Source organism: Hakea prostrata, unplaced genomic scaffold, assembly GCF_041222555.1.
Source record: "Hakea prostrata isolate BN-2017 unplaced genomic scaffold, UWA_Hpros_2 contig_241, whole genome shotgun sequence".
In the NCBI taxonomy this organism is placed as follows: Eukaryota; Viridiplantae; Streptophyta; class Magnoliopsida; order Proteales; family Proteaceae; genus Hakea; species Hakea prostrata.
Genome location: NW_028291360.1, coordinates 132 through 12,720, shown reverse-complemented (window position 1 = coordinate 12,720; position 12,589 = coordinate 132). Strand labels below are relative to the sequence as shown.

General features: G+C 38.3%; 1 long non-coding RNA gene across 1 annotated transcript; it reads right to left on the bottom strand.

The window, feature by feature from the left end:
• Positions 1-3,635: 3,635 nt before the first annotated feature.
• Positions 3,636-4,197, bottom strand: LOC148998617 (uncharacterized). Its single transcript, XR_016171151.1, has 3 exons — positions 4,124-4,197; positions 3,965-4,040; positions 3,636-3,860 (listed from the first exon to the last, which is right to left on the bottom strand). It is a non-coding gene; the product is annotated as an uncharacterized LOC148998617 (long non-coding RNA).
• Between the last annotated feature and the right edge of the window lie 8,392 nt (positions 4,198-12,589).

The window sequence follows — 12,589 nt, the reverse complement described above, 5'->3', positions numbered from 1 at the left end:
GTAAACCAACCTCCAACTATTTGGAGTGAGTTGGGAAGGACAAACATGATAATAATCCAGAAAAGACTGGACTATGGGGATTAAAGGAATTCTGAAACCTGAATCGAGATGGTCAAGATAAATGGTGATGACTCCTGGATCAACGGTATAGGGACGATCAGAAGGTTCGGGAGTCCATATTCTAGCATCGGAAGGGAAGTGGTAATTTTCTAAGTAAGAAGCCAGGTGAGACTTCTTTACCTTGGTAGGATACCACTCTGGACCTGCATATTTCGGGTCCATTTTCTCCTTGGACATGTTTACAGGCGTGTAAGCAACGATAGCTTCGTCATGAGCGTACGGAGAGGGTTTCTAGTCCAAAGGATTCTGATAGGAAGAAGAAGCACCAGACATATCTTTCAGTCGTTCGATACTTGGAGGAATAATGGGTTGTGTGGAGGTACTGGGTGCTGAAGGGCTGGAAGCAGGATCCACGGTGGAAACAGAAAAGGAAGAGGAAGAAATTTGAAGGATAAAACTTGAAGAGAAGTGATAGAAAATGGTGGATGAATATATTTGGTATTCTCGAAAAAGGAAGACAGAGTACGGAGGAGAGCAGGTGACAGTTGACAGATAAATATATAAAGAGTGAAGAGAGGCGAAATGAGGTTCTTGAAAAATGGGGGGAAATATACGATGTTCCAAGATCAATGGTCATTACTTTTCATAACCGACGCGTGGAATCAATCGGTGGATTTAGGGGAATTGTCGTTGAGAATACGAGGATGATGTATGAAAAGTGAGGGAGGACATGATAATCGTACGTGGGGAAGAGACAAAATTTATGATCAAACGGTGCAAGAGGAGATAATGTTAAGGAAGATGAAAAGTTATATTTAAGAATTTGTGAAAAGTCTGACAAAAAAGGAGATTTCGACTGGTCTGCAAGATGATTTGGGGGTTGAGCACAGAGATGTAATAATCACGCAAGATGGTTTGATTATTAAGAAAGTTATGATTTTATAAGGAGGGTGAACCATAGATCAACGTTCAAGTTAATGATGATATGATGAACAGCGTTATAGTTTTTTGGAAATCATAAAGTACCTTGGGAAAAGACATAAGAGCTGAACAGGGTATGCTAGATGATTTTGGTAGAAAGGTTCAAGCCTTCTGACCAAAGTCTCGTATAAGTTCGACCTGATCAGCAGGCTTGGGGGCTTGTGTTGGGACTAAAATATTCACTTCCGGTTGATACTGGTCCAACAGGTTTAACCGGATCCAACTGATGAGATGAAAGAGCCTATGGGTCCGTTCAAGATTATAAAGGAAGGATAATCAACACCATCCAATCAGAAGCGATGATCCAACGGTCATGATTGAAAGTATTATGAGCGAGAAAATCTATATAAAAGGGGAAGGAGGATACGTAAAGATGTAAGCCTCTCAGATCAATTCAAATACTGGATTATTCCTAATTTACTCCATTAGAACAGTTCAGAAGCTCCTGTGAGCTCTAAGGAATTATCTTCACATATCTAACTAGACCGGAGACGCGACGCCGATCAAGACGATTGGCTCTGTTTCTAACCTGTGTGTTTCATTTTCCAGTGAATGAGATACTGACAGAGGAATCAAATCAACCAGATCAATCCAGATTTGAGGAATTCGGTGCAAAAGTTGCGATTCAAAGCTATTGGCAAATTTAGCACCAACATTGCGTTTTGTAGAATTTGTAATATAATTACCCCAATAGTTTTGGATCTAAGATTGGTGTGAGGTGTTGTGTTCTTTGAAGCTTTGATTTGTTCGTTCTTTGAAGCATTCTTGCAATCGTTCTTGATGCTTTCTAAATCTTCTGTTTGTTCTTTGGAGCATTTTCTTCGTTCGAATTCTTTATTTGCATGGCTGCATCTGAAACACAGTTCTTAAGAGGAGAAAATTTTCATTCAGATCTAAGGATTTATTTAGAAAAAAAAAAATGGTTTGGAAGGTTGAAGAGGAAAGGAAAAAGATGAGCAAAGTTGCAGGTGGGGATGTTTGGTATGGCACCGTCTCTTTATCGTTGGATTTTCAGGAGGGTTTATTGAAGTAGGGAACGATTTTTCGGAAGTTTTGCCCAGTTCGCTGGGCGGCGAACTGGGCGAAACGGCGAAATATCGCCGAAATTTCGGCGATATTTCGCCAGCCAGTTCGCCATATTTCGCCATAATGTTTCGATGGGTTTTTTTGGTCCAAATGAGTTGAAATTTGGTGGGTAGCCTAATTTGATGCCAATAAACACAATGGAATGGTTGGTTTTGCTTAAAAACTCACTTAAATTGGTGTTAAAGGATCGGCATATAATCGACTATATATACCGGTAAAACTGTAATTTTACAACCTTATTTTAAACAATTAAACTAACATAAATAAGCACAAAACTATTATATTCGTAAGAAAAATACAAGTATATATTAATACAAATACAACTACTCAATACCAAGTACTATGCCTTGGTGGATCCATGTCTTCCAGCTCTGTCTCCATTGATAGTTGGGTACAAGGCCCATAGGCTACAACATTAAACTTCCGCTCCATTATTTTCTTGAAGTCATTCCAAGACATGTCATGCTGATGGTTGTTGACATACAAGGAAACCAGGCCTCTGTAGTTTTCATCATCCATGACGGTAAAACTACTCCCCTCAGGGGGGTAACGTGAACGGAGCTCTTCAATTGACATCGTAGCATCGAAAGGATATCTGTATGTTGCCTCCAACATAGCAGTTCTCTGTGAGCCAAATGGAGGCATAAGCGGGACACCCTGATGCTGATAACCCCAAACATCATTACCCCAACCACCATATGTACTGCCTTCCTGCGATGCCAAGCTCATGGAAGATCCATCATTATATCCATAGTGCGAACTCCTAGACGACATATCATCGTGTCCATAAGCAGAAGGGACACCATAGCCATAAGCAGGTGTGGAGCCTACAGACTCCTCCAAGGTCATGGACCCCATCACTCCTGACAACTTGTCCATCGGATCAAAATGGCCGTATGAGCCATATGATCGAGTATCATCACTATAACCATAGCCATACGACCCATACCCATGGTGGCCATGCATATGCTGCTGCTCCCCCCCCAAACTCCCCCTCCCTGGCCGATTGTAACTCGTAGGACGACCTCGATGAAGCTCACCACCATGATCGTCATCCTGGGTGGCATGTGTGTACTGAGTCTCTCCAGTGTATCTCTGGGGGGGATCCTGTGCCTCTGATAATGGAACATGATATCGTTCATGTACTCCTCCACCACCACTACCACCACCACCACCACCACCACCACCGTCGTCATCATCATCCCTCCGAGTATGACTGGGACTGGGAGCAAGGGTGTCATCTGGATCATCATCTTGCGTGCCAGGCAGCACCATCCAATCCTCATCCGCTGTGGCGGCAGCCGCCTGATGTACCTGCCCCTCTTGAGAAGCCATGTACTCATTTATATTAACTCCCGCAGCTTGAGCAATGATTGGGTCTGGCCTACCTCCAGGCTGGTCTAACACTGGCTCGCCCCTATCCAACAACCAATCCGTGAGTGGATGTTGGTCATCTGCAGTGAGCTCGAAGATATCATCGAGCTGGATGTCCTTGTTTTGCCCATTGTTAGTATTTAAACGGGTGTTCTCTAATTTTAGCCTCATGTTGTAGTGACAAAACACAAGGTCATTCAGGCGTTGACTTCCCAGCCTATTCCTCCTCTACGAGTGAATCATCCCAAAAGTACTCCAATTCCTCTCACACCCAGAGGCAGAGCAAGTCTGGGAGAGGATCCGCACTGCCACTCTTCGGAGGTTCTCTGCATCGCCCCCATATAGAATCCACCACTCAGCTGCATTATCACAAATAATGCAAGTTAAACTTTAATTCTTAACAAAAATCCTACTTGTATCACTTATATGTAAAATGTAATGTAAATGTAATCATGCATCTAACCTGGATCATAATTTTGTCGGTTTTGAATAGCAGGAACTGAACCAAAGGTCCCCAGTGCATCTCTAAAGTATTTTATCTGCAATAATTTGTATTGATGGTTAGCTAAATTCTTTCACAAATAAAAAGCAAGTACTAAGTTCTAAGTTTTTAAGTTCTTACCTCCATATGGCAATTTGATTGGACCGTTACGTTTGGCTCTAATTTCCCAGTAACCTCCATAACGGCACCGAGTAGGTCTGACCGCAATCCCAAATTTTCAGTGTACTGATATTTTGGATTGAGATAATAGGCTGTATAATTCACAAACTCATAGTCAAAGAATTAATATTTACTACAAGTTACAAATTATAATAATAAGTAGTAACACAGACTAACTACTTACCCGCCCTATGCATCGGATGCATCAAATGAGCGGTCCATCTACTATCAACAATGTTCAAGTATGCAGCAAAACCTCTGGGGTTAGCTCTTTGGATTGTTGTTTTCATTCTCTCCAGGGCTGCATATATGTGCGGCATAGTGGGCCCCCTGAGGGAGGAATCAACCATACGTAAGACCTTTATTATAGGATCTAAGGTCTCCAACACAATTTTCACATTCCTCCAAAAGTCATCGACGAGATTGTCGTCATGCGATGCGCCCACTACTAGTACTGAATTATCACAAACACATTAAGTTAGTAATAAATAATTAAATACTACATACTAGATATTCATATTTCATAGTATAAATGTATAAGAAGTTAACAACTTGTTAAATCAAATAGTAGAGACTATAGATAAAAAATAAATAAAAATACTTACTTTGATCCAACCCATGAGAACCACTCCTCTGATGAAAACATGGATCTCAAGCCCGACTTCCGTTCCTGAATACTGTTGAGGGCGATGAAATTCGTGGCAAATCTCGTAGGACCGGGTCGCACTAGCTCACCATTGCATGCCTGCCTCATCATATTCAGAGCAACAGTATGATTGTAGATGAAATTTGTTACCTGCTTGGCCCTCTCCACTGTGCTCTGGATAATATTGATCTTGCCAATGTCCTTTAACATGAGGTCGATACAATGAGCTGCGCAAGGTGTCCAATATAGGTTATATCCAGCTGTATTCATCAGTACCTCACCGGCTTTCTTGAAGTTGGCGCCATTGTCGGTGACAATCTGCACCACATTCTCCTTCCCAACTTCATCAATCACATCCTGCAAAAGTCCAAGAATATACCCGTGGTCTTTTGTCCGCGATAGCATCCACAGATTTTTAGAAAGACAGTCTTTTCGATCACAATACACCATAAAGTTGATGATGGATTTTCTTGTCGGACCGGTTCAGCCATCACACATAATGGTGCATCCATATGTCTCCCAAAATATTCTCAAATTACTGATGTACTCTTGCAGCTCCTCCTTCTCCTCAGTCGGGAAAGTGGTCAACACCTCCTTAGGGGTAGGACCCGGGATGTCCAGGACTCGCCTTTGCAATAGTGTCAACCATATTACTATAATAAGGACCTGTCTTTGTATGTGCTTGGAACCGCATTGTAGTACATCCACTTCGACACTTGCCTTCTTCACTTTCTTCGCCATCCCTTTCCATGCACCTGTGATCTTGGGCTGCTTGGCCCCCTTATTTCTGAAAATATCAGGATCTTGCTCTAGGATAGTCACGTGGACGTGATCCCCTTACATCAGCCGTAGAAGGGACCCTCGACTCGTGATCTGCTGAACATACCACGTATACCACCCCCGGTCCCTAGATCCGGATGCTCCAGCCCCCGATCCGGATGCTCCAGCCCCTACGGGCCTAGAGGTACCAGCTCCTGTAAATCTAGCTCTGGCCCTCTCCTCCTCCTGGTACTGCATCGCCCTACTCTCAGCCATCGCCCGTCTAACATCCCTCTCCTCCCGCTCTCTCAAATCAACGGGATCAACCTCCTGATCAGAATCTGAATCAACTCTATAAGATGATGGTGCCCGCACCGCCTCATCCAATGCTTCATTTACCCTTCTCCTCTCTTGTTTCTTCTTCCCCTTGTCTTTCTCCATCTCCCTAAGCGCCTTTCGATATCCGCATTCACCTCGGTGCGGTGGCCACATCTTTTGAACTACCGATAATGTGAGCCTTAAACCTACTTATGCCACCGGAATTCAACTCCTTACCACGAAGTTGCATCTTGTTTTACTTTTATTTCCATCGATTGCAACACAGATGTATTGCCATGCGAGATCAGCCCTCCCCTTCCCTGCGCACGCCGCTCCACGTGATCCGTCCCTCGTCCCCCGGCCCTCGTGAACCTGCTCCTCTCCCACTTGCTAGACATGATAACTGTTGGTGCTGTTGCAACAAAAATGATTTCACAAACAATTAAACAATACCAATATAATATTTTAAACAATATATAAATTTTTTCCGACAAAAGAAAAGGCTACCATATCAAAACTGACAATGAAACCATACAAGAAGCACTTAAAAATAATTATATAGGTATTCTATAATTTTCTATAATTTTCAAAATCATTTTCCTTATTTATTCCTAATTGTTTCTCTTTTTTCATAATTATTTATATTTTATATTCATATTTTAATAAATTTCAAAAAATCAAAAAATTATTTATTGGGTCGAAAATTATTCCGACTCCGTGAGTTTGTAGATTGACCCATGGGGATCCACATATATTTTTTCAATCACAATGCAACACATATATCATGCAAAAAGCAAGCATTTAAAATGTATAAAAATACAATTTTTGACGCCTGAAAATAAATAAATAAATTACTTAGTGAAAAAAAAATTCGACTCCGTGAGTTTGTAGATCAGCCTATTGTATTCAACATATATTAATTTCATACCCATCCAACAATATTATGGCATGCATTTTCAAAAAAAACAGTTTAGTGAAGAACAGTTTACCTCTCAGATGAAAAACACCCAGATTTGTGTGAAATCTCGCTTGATCGTCGCGAATAAGGCTATACCCGTCAAGAATGAAGTGAGTACTGCAATTTTATGTCGAAGATCGGACGAAAATATGGCCAAAACACCTAGAACTAGGAGAGAGAAGCTCTGGATGGTGTGGGTGAGGAGAGAGAAAATCAAACGAAATTCAAAAAGATTTTTAATTAAAGATAAGCGGAACCCCCCCCTCTTTTGCCTTTTTTGGGTTTTTTTGCTGGGTGGGCGGCCTTGCCTCGCCGCCGCGCAAACGCCGGGGGCTTGCGGCAATCTTCGCCTATTTTTGTGGTTTCTCGTTTGGGGGGGCGCCCCAGGTATCGTTTCGCCGGGGCGAAATCATGGACTTCTCCGAACTTTCTTTCCCTGTATTGAAGAAGAAGATGGTTCGGTTGGTTTAGATTTTTGGTTCAATGTTGGGTTCAGTTTTTGGTTTAGTTTGGTTCAATTTTTCATTTAGTTTTGGGTTCAGATTTGGGTCAGTTATGGGTTCAACTTTTTTGTTCAATTTTGGCTCAGATCTTGGTTCAGATTTGATTCAGTTTTGGGATCAATTCTTGTTCAATTCCAGGTTCATATTTCAGATTCAATTTCTTGAATCTGTTTCCCTGTTCTATTTCCAATTCTGTTTTCTGATTCTGTTATGTTCTTGATTCTAGTATCTCGTTCTGTTTCTATTTCTGTTTTCTAGTTCTATTTCTTGGTTAGGTTTTTTTATTTTGTTCTATATTTATTTGCTTCTATATTCCCATAGTATTTCTTTAATTTAGGTTTTCAAGTTTACTCTTTGGCTTTCGTTTTTATTTCCTTAAGGGGATTTCTCTAGTTACAATCTTCCATTCCCATTTTAATCTCGAGATATTTACAGATTTGCCATTATTTTTCTTTATTTCTCAATAACTCCATGAAAATTATGGTTTTTGCCATTATCTTAATTTGGTGGACATCACATCCATTTGATCTTATTTATCATTGTAATTGAAAATGTTGGGACTTTATTTATGGGATCCTTTTTTATAAAAGTTGAGGTGATATTAGTTGTTCTTGGTCATGTGTAAATGACATACATGAGAGGGAAATTGAAAGTGTACAAGAAATTTTTTTGTTGGAGTGCCTTCTTTGGATATGAGACTCTCTAATTCTTCTCGATGAGATCAAAGTAGATGACTTTGATCTCTCGGCCAATTTTGTTTCCGATCATTCAAACCTCATCGCACAAATTAATGATGTATTAGATAATGAAATTTTACTAATTTCACGCTTATAATGTAAATAATTGGTTTAAAATACGAACTCACTTAGACTAGGACATTAATAATCATAGCCCCAATAAGGAAACCCCAAACACCACAGACCCAAGCTAATAAGGAAACCACCCGAGGGGGACTCCCCCTATCATGTTACGTCATATTTACTCTCATTATCTCTAACAGTAACAATGTTGTATATCTCTCCATAAATAATGCATTTCTTCTCCCAAAAACAAAAAAAATAATTTGGAAGATTCACCCGTGGATGTAACCTTTCTTAGTCTTTGAGATAGTGTGAACCACATTAAAGCCCTATCTCAATTGGTTGTGTGTGATGTTTTATACTTGGTTAAGAGTAAAAAATTATTAGACTATTCTCTATATAGCTTGACAGTCTCCTTCAACCTGTGTTTAGGTTGATGGTTCTTTGTATGTGGATCTATGTTACTGACCTACAACTCTGTCAGTGGTTTTCTTTTTGTTGATCTATGGTTCTTTGTGTTGTTGATCTACACTTCTAGCAACTCTTGTCTCCTTCCCGAGATAATGTTTTAGCCTTATTCAAATCAACATTTTTGTTTGTGAATTATTTTTGCTGCTACTCTTGAATTATTTCTCCACTCTTGAATTTTGTATAATGCTGCCCTTGATTGGTTATCATGGGTAACAACATTCAAGATAAGTCCTTTACTTCAAATATTGGTTCCGACTTTACCAAGGTAGTGTCCTATAATGTGAGCAACCAATATCTCATCTCACTCTTAATGAATGAAAGAATCCTCCTATGGCCTTGTGTTGTCACCGTTGCTCTTGGTGATAGATCTAAACTTGGATATATAAATGGCCAAATAAAACTCCTAGCTCTTATCAAAAGAATAAAAGGAATCCACCCCACCCCCCAAAGACAGCTGATCCTAAGTTTATTGATTAGCAAATTGGTGACCATTCTATTATGTTATGGCTTTTCAATTCCATGGAACCCCACATCTATGAAATCTTTGCATATTCTGAATCGACTTTGGATTTCTGGAATTCTTTAAATGAAATGTATGGCCGAGTTAATAATGTTGCTTGCATTTTTGAGTTACAACAAGAAGTGGTTTAGTCCAGCCACAGACCAATTCAACCATTTATAGAACACCTTAAAACTTGAAAAAAATGTGGGACCAACTTAGCCAATATAGGCTTGCAACTCAATCAACTATAGATTATGTTAAATTAGAATAACAAAACAAGATTTTCAATGTTTGGCTATAGGGGTGCGTGTTTGGCCCTAGTGGCCCTATTCTACCTTGAGCTTAAATATAGTCTAGTGTCACGGCCTTAGTTTTTGACTAAGCTAACCGTGCCGGCACTTAGCACTTACTTGCACTAAGTCAGCCTAAAACCCAACTAGAGATAGTAGAAGAAGCTTAGAGCTCAAAGAGAATCTTGAGAGAACTTGTATTGATCACTTACTTGATGCTTTGTACAAATGAGTCCCTCCCCTATTTATAGGTGAGGTAGGATATAATGAATGGTTATGATTTTGTACAAATGTCTATATTTAATGGTTAAGAACATTCTAGTGGGTCTAGATATTTCTAAGGATATTTCTAGAGACAAGATACTTTCTAGATGTAGATTCCTCTAGAATGTGGGCTAAGTGTAGCCCTTTAGTAACTTTAGCTAAGTTGGGCTAGACCATGTATGGCCCATTAATATTATATCATTGGGCCTATGATAAATTGGACCGTATCACTAGGCCCAAGATTTTCGCCCTGAGGGCGCCAAAATATTTTGACCTAGAATCAAGGCCAAGGGTAGACTTGGATTACTATTTGTCTCATATGACCCATCCCTGATTTTTTCCCCTAAATCCTAACTCTAATTTTAGCATTGATTTTGACCCTAATTTTGGCCTTGATTTTTCCCTTATCCTAACCCTAGTTAAGACCCTAACTTTAACTATGGATTTAATCATAATATTGACCCTTATGGTACGCTTAACGTAGGTCCTTTATTTTGACCCATAGGTCATTCTAATCCCATAAGTCCACTTCATTTTATACATATATAATTTCTTTTGTTGTTGTCGTTTAGTAAGATAAATGTTTATCGTTTTTCTATTTTTAATATGTTACCATGAAAACAAACTAAATTGTCTTATTATTCTACATTTTTATTAAAAATATTTATGTAAATAATTATTGACTTACTTATAATCAAAATTCTAATTCAATTTAATTAGGGGGTTTTAGAATCAAAGTTCTAATTAAACTTGGTACATTTTAAAACCCATAATTATTTTTTTATATAGAATAAATGTTATATAATTTAGTCATAAATCATTACTCTTAAACTAGGGCATGTGTTTCTAGCATAGTGGTGGTAGCCTTCTACTTAAATGCAGTAAGTCCAAGGAGGTCATGGGTTCAAACACCTGTCCCTACCACAGTCCCCCTCCCCCTTCTCCCTTGGACCCCCTATGGGCCCCCATTCACAATGGCTGGTTTCATGATGACCCCCCCCCCCCCCAAAAAAAAAAAAAAAAAAAAAAAAAATAGGGCATTCTACAAAATTCAAATTAAATCATTCTATGTGTTTCTTAATGATCAAAACACAAAACAAAGTTAATTCAAAACTTTAAGTGTAAATGTGTATCAGCTGCCTCATACTATAAAACAAGAATTGAAAACCAATTATTCTTATACCTCATATTATTTATAGATCAACAACCTTAATTTGTAGTTTGGAACACCTTCTCGTTAGGGGAGAACAATGTACTCTCCTAACACTTCCCACTACACAATAGTGTTGGGCCCATGTGGAAACCATTGGAATTTCTACCTATGATTTATTTTATCAATATTTATAGGTGGTCCCTCCACTATTATGTGATGGGGAAGCATTAGGGAAGCACATTATTCTCTCATGAGGAGGAGGTGATCTAGCCTCTTAATTTAGAACATATAAATAAATTTTCAAAACATAAAGTTTTTTAAGAGAAATTCAAATGACATGATATATAGATTAATTATTTTCATATGACATAAAGTATTAAAAAATATTTTTAACCATATAGGCCCATGTGGAACCCATTGGGGTTTCTACCTATGATTTATTTTATCAATATTTATAGATAGTCTCTCCACTATTATGTAGTGGGGAAGCATTAGGGGAGCACATTATTCTCTCATGAAAAGGAGGTGATCTAGGCTCTTAATTTATATCTAAGTAATTTTTTAAGAGAAATTTAAATGACATGATGGATAGATTAATTATTTTTATACGACATAGAGTATTAAGGAATATTTTTAACCATACTAATTGAAAGATGATGCCTTGGTTGCCAATGATGTGAAGCATCTAATATTTATTATATTCTTTTTTTTTTTTCTTTCTTTCCATGATTTGATTAATCAAATGGACATCAAACCAAATTACAAAGAGATTAACAAGTTAATCATTGCTAAAATATAATTCATAGTTATTTCTATAAGAATTTTGTTTTCAATTTAGAATCGGCCAAAATTATTGGTATTATTTAAAAAATCTTATTTGGAAGAATAAAATCATACCAACTCTATTTTAGGATAAATGCTATTTATATTTGTATTTTCTTTAGATACAAAAAATTGGTTTTTAATCAAAAGGGTACAATTAGGGGTGTCAACGGTGCGGTTTGGAGCGGTTTCGGGCCGGGCCTAACGGTTTCGAGCAGAAAAACCCCCAGCCCAAATCAGCCCATTTAAAAGATAACGGTTTCGGTGCGGTTTCAGTTTGGTGCGGTTTGGGTTCGGGTTGACTAACGGTTTGGCCTAATGGTTTGGATTCGGTTTGGCTAATGGTTTGGACTAAATTAAAAATAAATATTGAAATTTATTTTACACGGGCTGGGCCGGGCCAGCCCGAAACCGTTAGGGCTGAGGACCCTCAGCCCAATTACGGCCCATTAAGGATCGGTTCAGGCCGGTTCGGGCTATAACAGGCCGGTTCGGTCTGGTTTTAACAGTTTGGGTTGAAAATTGACACCCCTAGGTACAATAGATACTTCACATCAATATATAGGTTTTATCTTTTAAAACAAAATTTTGATGGTAATGACTATTAAGGGTGTGATTGATACTTTGATTTATTTTATGATGACATTAATATTAGAAGATAAATCACGAAGTGCCAATTGATAATTTGTCTATATATATAAACTCCTTTTCCATCTTTTAATTCAAAAAGTTCTTTTAATAGTCATATACATTGTTAGGCATATAGTAAAAATAAAATATTAGAATAATATATATAAGGTTGTAAACATTAACATCAAATTTTGTTTCTTAATCACTTAGCCATATAATATAGTTGTATTAGACCAATATTTTTATATATTAGATAATTCAAATTAAACAATAGATTATATTCAAAATTAATAACAGGTTAGATTATGTAT